Here is a 6,736-nt window from a genome sequence, read left to right on the forward strand (position 1 = left end):
ATCTTTATGATAGCTTTTTTTTTTAAATAGAAAAAAAAAATAGAAAATAGAAATTATTCTTTTATGTATGTAGAAAAAAATTAGAAAGATTTTATATATGTAAAAAATTAAAAGAATTCTATATACATCTAGTTTTTTTGAAAAGAATTCTATTTACATCTAAATATTTTGATTGAAATAACCATAATGTAAAAACAAAATATAAAATAGAAATGTTAATATATGTATGTAGAAAAAATTAGAAAGATTGCATGCATCTAAAAAAATTCTATTTACATCTAGATTTTTTTTAAATGGAAAAAAATGGATAATAGAAATATCAGTTGCATGTTTGTAGAAATAAATTAGAAAAACATGTATATAGAAATTAAAAAGATTCTATATGTGTCTAATTTTTAGATTTTACTTTATTCTAAACTATTTATTGATGGATATATATTTTTAAAATATTTATGTAGTTTAAAGTTTAGATTTTAATTAATTTGTATGCAAATAGGAAAAAGAATAAATATTTTATATATATGTAGATTAATTTCTATTTTTAAAATTTACAAGTAAATGAGTACTTTATTCATTTAAAGTAAACAAGTTTTTAAGTAATATATTTTTATTTTAGAAATATATTAATCATAATGTTCATTTATTATTACTTATTTAATATACTTACTCTCAAATCTAAGACAATAGAAATGATATTTTATTAACTTTGAAATAGGGAAGTGTTAAGCAAGTTCATTTACAAAAATACCAAAAATATATTTGGTCTTTGATCAAATTGGAGTTAATATTAGAAATATAAATATGATCATTAACAATTAAGCTAAATTCAATTCAAAACAATAATATTATTTAAATTTAAATAAAATAAGCCATGTTTACTTTGAAACATCAAACAACTAATTAACTAATACAATAATTAAAATAAATGAATCTATTATGACATAGAAAAATATTTTCGAAGTATAATTTCTTTGTTTTTGAATCAATATGAGTTTTTTTTTCTACTTGAAAAGATAAACCATCCTAATTGTCATCCTTAGTTAACCCTAACAACAACCCCTACCTTAGCCCTAGCCCCAACAATGATGTAAAATATAACTATAATCCAACATTAAACTATAATTATAGCACTAAAACATATCCCTATTGATATTCTAAACTCTAATCATAACGAAAATCTCAGTCCAAACCATAATCTAAACCAAAAACCTACACACTAATATTGGTTATAGTCCTAACCCTAAAATCTAACCCTTAACCATAATGTAAAAACAAACTCCAAAATATTGATCAAAATCCTAAACCTACCTATATGGATAACCATGATATTAAACTCTAAATCCAGTCCCAAGGTCCTAACCATGGTGTAAACCTATAACCAAACTCTTAAAAAATTTACTAATCCCTGATCCTAATCACATTCCCAACTTTAAACTTGAACCATAAACCATAGTTGTAACCATACTCATAAACTTAAACAAAACCCTAACCCTAAAGGTACAATCATAAAATTAATAATAGCTTAGACCCTAATCCTAGCACAAACCACAATCATGACCAAATATAAATCTTCACCTTACCCCTAATCATAATTTCAATGTTAATCCTAACATTAGTTTCAATCCTACCATGATATGAACCCTAATATAGACTTCACCTTGATCCTCACCCTAATCTTAAGTCTAATTAAACCCTGACTAAAACCTAATCTAAATGATATATCTAAATATAATCCTAACTTTAATTATCATACAACCCAATGCTAACCCTCATGTATATTTAATCCCTAATCTTAACTCTAAATATTCTATAAACTCTAGAATTGACCTTGATTCTAACCATAACCCTAAAATCTAAATTGTAACCATAGCACGAAAGGTGGGGACCCCCACTACATGGCACAATTCTGGTTCTTGGAGCCTCGCGAAAGCACTACAGAGTAAGGAAATGTCAGAAAGGTGACATGTAGTAGCATGACGCAATTTTGGGCTTTAGAGCATTGCAGAAACAATGCAGCATAAGGAGGCGCTAGAATGGAGACTCATGGAAAGAAGAGGAAAGACATTCATGTTGCTGGCAAAAAACTATGAAAAGAGATAACATGATGTCTTAACCTCCCACAAAAAATGCAAGGTTGATCCCAAGGGGGAATTTGGTTTCCCCAAAAATGAATGATGGTCATCAATGAAGGTCTTCCTCTCGAAATAGACGGCATAGATGCATCGTGAATCCTCACCAATGAAGGATTAAGTCACAACCGTCGATGTAGATTCTCCCCTCAAAAAGGATGACTGAGATGCAACAAGGAAACTCCTCCCAATGAAGGATTAAGTCACATTCGTCGATCAAGATTGGCTTTATTTCCAATGGATGACTAAGATGTAGTGAAGAGATTCCTCCCAACAAACGAAGCAGATAGCACAAAAGGTGTGAACCCCCTCCATGTGGCACAATTTTGGGTCTCAAAGACTCATGAAAGCATTGTGGAGTGAGGAAATGTTGGAAAGGCAATGCGTGGTAGCATGATGCAATTTTGGGCTTCAGAGAATTGAAGAAACAATGTAGCATGACGATGCATCAGAATGGAGATGCATGGCAGCATCTTGTGCAATTCTATGCTTTAGAGTGTTTTGAAGAAACTAGCGTATAAAGAAACATTAGAATGGGAATGCATGGCAACATCTTGCACTTTTGGGAAGATGGGAAGATAGCTCGCGAAGAAATAAGAGTTATCAAATCTCGCAGCATGAATCAACCCAACCAAGAAAAAATGATCCAGCGTGGTCAATGAAGAAATCGAGCCAACACAAAATGTTAGCCGCCAACTTTAGCGATGTTAACCCTCTGCAAAGAACCTATCCCATTTAAGGTCTCTCAGATCAGACATCAGTGATGGGTTGAATAGGGGGAAAAAATAGCACACAATGCCCTCCTAAATGAAATTCTAAATGTAACACTAATAACCATGGTCCTACTTCTTTCCCTAACCTTATCCATGAGCGTGGGAATATACATATTATTATATAGGGCACCTAATATAATAATAAATATAATCTAAAATCCCAACCCTTACTCCCCTCCTAAATATAACTGTGAACATAAGAAAACTTCTAAATATAACCCTTCCTCTAACTCTAGCCTTAACCATGAGCATAACCCTAGCCTTAACCATGAGCATAACTCTAACTCTAGATCTGACTCTACCATAATTGGACACTAACCCTAACCCTAACCTTAATTTTGATCCTAACTCAAACCCTAAGCCTAACTCTAACCTTAACCTTGATTCAAACCTTAACCCTAACCCTAACCCTGGCCTTACTATAACCCTAACCCTAATCATAACCATAACCATAACTCTAACCCTAACCTTAACCATGACCATAACTCTAACCCTAACCTTAACCATAAACATAACTCTAATCTGAACCTTAACCATAACTCTAATGATAACCATAACCATAATTCTATCCTTGACCTTAACCATAGCTCAAACCCTAACCCTAACTCCAACCCTAACCCTAATGCTAACCCTAACCCTAATTCTATCCCTAAGGTTAACATTAATTGTAATGTTAACTTTGTCCCTAACCATATATCTACGTATGACTATAACATTTTACATTACAATATCCCAAAAAAAAAAAAAAATTATCTAAATTAAATTCCTTATATTAAATTAAAAGATATATTTGACTCAAACCCTAACCCTAACCCTATCCCCACTATAACCCTAACCATAACCATAATGATGACTCTAACCCTAACCTTAACCATGAGCATTACTCTAAACCTAACATTAACCATAAGCATAACTCTACCCCTAACTCTAACCCTAATTCTAACTCTACCATAATTGGATTCTAACCCTATCCCTAACCCTAACTATAAGCATAAGTCTAACCCTAGCCTTAACCATGAGCATAACTCTAACTTTGGATTTGACTCTACCATAATTGGACTCTAACCTTAACCCTAACCTTAATTTTGATCCTAACTCAAACCCTAACCCTTTAAACTCTAACCTTAACCTTGACTCAAACTTTAACCCTAACCCTAACGTTAGCCTTACTATAACCCTAACACTAACCCTAATCATAACCATAACCATAACTCTAACCCTAACCTTAACCATGACCATAACATTAACCCTAATCTTAACCATAAACATAACTCTAATCTAAACCATAACCATAACTCTAATAATAACCATAACCATAACTCTATCCCTAACCTTAACCATAGCTCAAACCCTAACCCTAACTCCAACCCTAACTCTAATGCTAACCCTAACCCTAATTCTATCCCTAAGGTTAACATTAACTATAATGGTAACTTTGTCCCTAACGATATATCTATGTATGACTATAACATTTTACATTACAATATCCCAAAAATAAAAAATATATTTTTAATCTATATTAAACTCCTTATATTAAATTTTTAAAAATATTTTGAAGCATAATTTTATACTAACTTCATACAACTCTAATTAAAGATTAATTAACAATTTTATAGTAACCTTATCAAAATAAAAAATAAAAAGTAAATATTTTTCCTATTGCGCCGCGACTGCCACTAGCTATATATACCTCTATATATATTAGGCCGAGATTAATCGTTCTCGAGGCGCCTATTTTTATTTTCATTAATCCCAACTTTGATTAAAATAAGTTTGGGATTAAATAAAAATAGGCGCCTCGAGAACGATTAATCTCGGCGTAATATATATAGAGGTATATATAGCTAGTTATTTTTTAATTCAATTGATTTAGTCAGTACTTATTTCTGATTTAAAGTTATTCGTTACGTTAGACTCTTTTTTGACCTTTTAACAAATTTCGAATCCATTCAAAATATATTTTCCTTCAATCTCTTCACCAATCACGAAAATACTTTACATTAAATGTAAACTCCTCTTGTTACACAAATTTCTTAAATATAATATTCCAGTTCTGTCATCTTGACAACACACAAACAATGAATCTAACAAAGCTTGCGTAATTGTCTATTTTCTTTGACTTCCAAACATGCAGATTCAGAACGCCATTTTAGTTGACAGTTTCGGTCAAACTAAATAAGTACAATTCATAGCAAATTAAAACACATTTTAGTTGACATTTCGAAACTCACGGGCAATGAGAATTGCTAAATTGCCCTGTGAACAGCTCAGCTCAACTTGTTTTGAGATTTCATTGCCTAATTATTCAATAATCAAACCTAAAATTTCGAACCCATGTTCTCTTAAGAAATAATTTAATCATTTATGAGAGATTGCAGTCGTCAAACATTGGCCAACGAGATCATGCATTTACAAGCTTCATCTCCCACTTGACTCACAACATACATTTCATATCATACAGAAGCCATAAACTATTGCCCAAAGAAAAGTCGCAGATTCTTCCATCACACTATATAAATGCTTATTCATGGTTATGATCTTAACTATTGAATTCCCTTCACGATGACATAACTTCTTTTGTCATTCATTAGAAGAGAATCAGCTTCATTTCATATCATGGGGTTGATGGGAACATTGGGATTGTTGGGTTTGCTTATGATTGTATTGTTTGGAATGATAATAAGCAATGTAGAAGGAGAAAGTGGAATGCCATATTCAAGGAGAGTATTGAAGAGCAGGTTTCTGACACAAGTATTGTCAGTAAAGAATGCTTCATGTAGTGAGTACAACATTATATGCAAGAAGAATAATATTAAAGGTAAGGTAAAATCGTTGTGCTGCAGCAATATCTGTTATAATGTGTTGACAGATGGGAACCACTGTGGGTCATGTGGTGTGACTTGCTCGTTTGGATATAGTTGTTGTAATGGTAAGTGTGTTGATTTGGCCAAAACTAAAAGCAATTGTGGCAGCTGTGATGTTACTTGCACTAAAAAGCAAAAATGCCAGTATGGGATGTGTTCTTATGCTTAGCTGGTCTGGTTGTTAGGAATATCACACATTATCTCACCTTTGCCATTTCAATTAATAATTGTGATGGGGCTCTCTTCATCTGATTAACACCATCTCTCTTTGTAGTTGATGAAAAGTCTTTGTAATAATGGATTCTAATTAAAATGAGGATATGCTGGAAATAGAAAGCATTTATTTAATTAATCAAAATAGTTTAGAATGGTACGGGCTATTCTCATGTACAAAATTTTCAAATTGTTTTTTTTCTTCAGATGTGATTTTTTTCAGACTGTTATTTTCTGCTATTTATCATTGAAATGAACACAAAATTTACAGTGAATTTTTTCATTAAAATTCATTGTATTTTGGTAATTTTGAAAAAAAGTGTCAAAGGTGCATTTTGTTAGGAGGATAGCCTTTGTAATTGACAATTTCAATTGCAAATTAAATAAAAATTTTGATATTGCTAATAGAATTCAACTTAATTTTTTGAGTCAAATTTATCATCATGAAAATATTACAATTAATTTGGCTTGAAAAATATCTTCTTTTTGTTAAATAAATATTATTAATTACAATTCAAAATTAGTCTTTCATATTGATATTATTATATGAAATATTTTATTTGACAATAGTTTTGTTTATCTAATTATCATGATACACATTGACAAACTATTCAAAGTTTTATTTGTATTCTTTATGATATTAAAAGGAGTGGGTCTAGAACCCATTCATGTTTATCAAGGATATATAAATGTACAAGGAAAAAAGCTGAAGTCTTAAGCAACACATAGTTTTAAGGAACACAATTAATAAGTTTGA

This window comes from Cupressus sempervirens, chromosome 6 (genome assembly GCF_028749045.1).
Source record: "Cupressus sempervirens isolate cs-2001-9-10 chromosome 6, ASM2874904v1, whole genome shotgun sequence".
Lineage (NCBI taxonomy): Eukaryota > Viridiplantae > Streptophyta > Pinopsida > Cupressales > Cupressaceae > Cupressus > Cupressus sempervirens.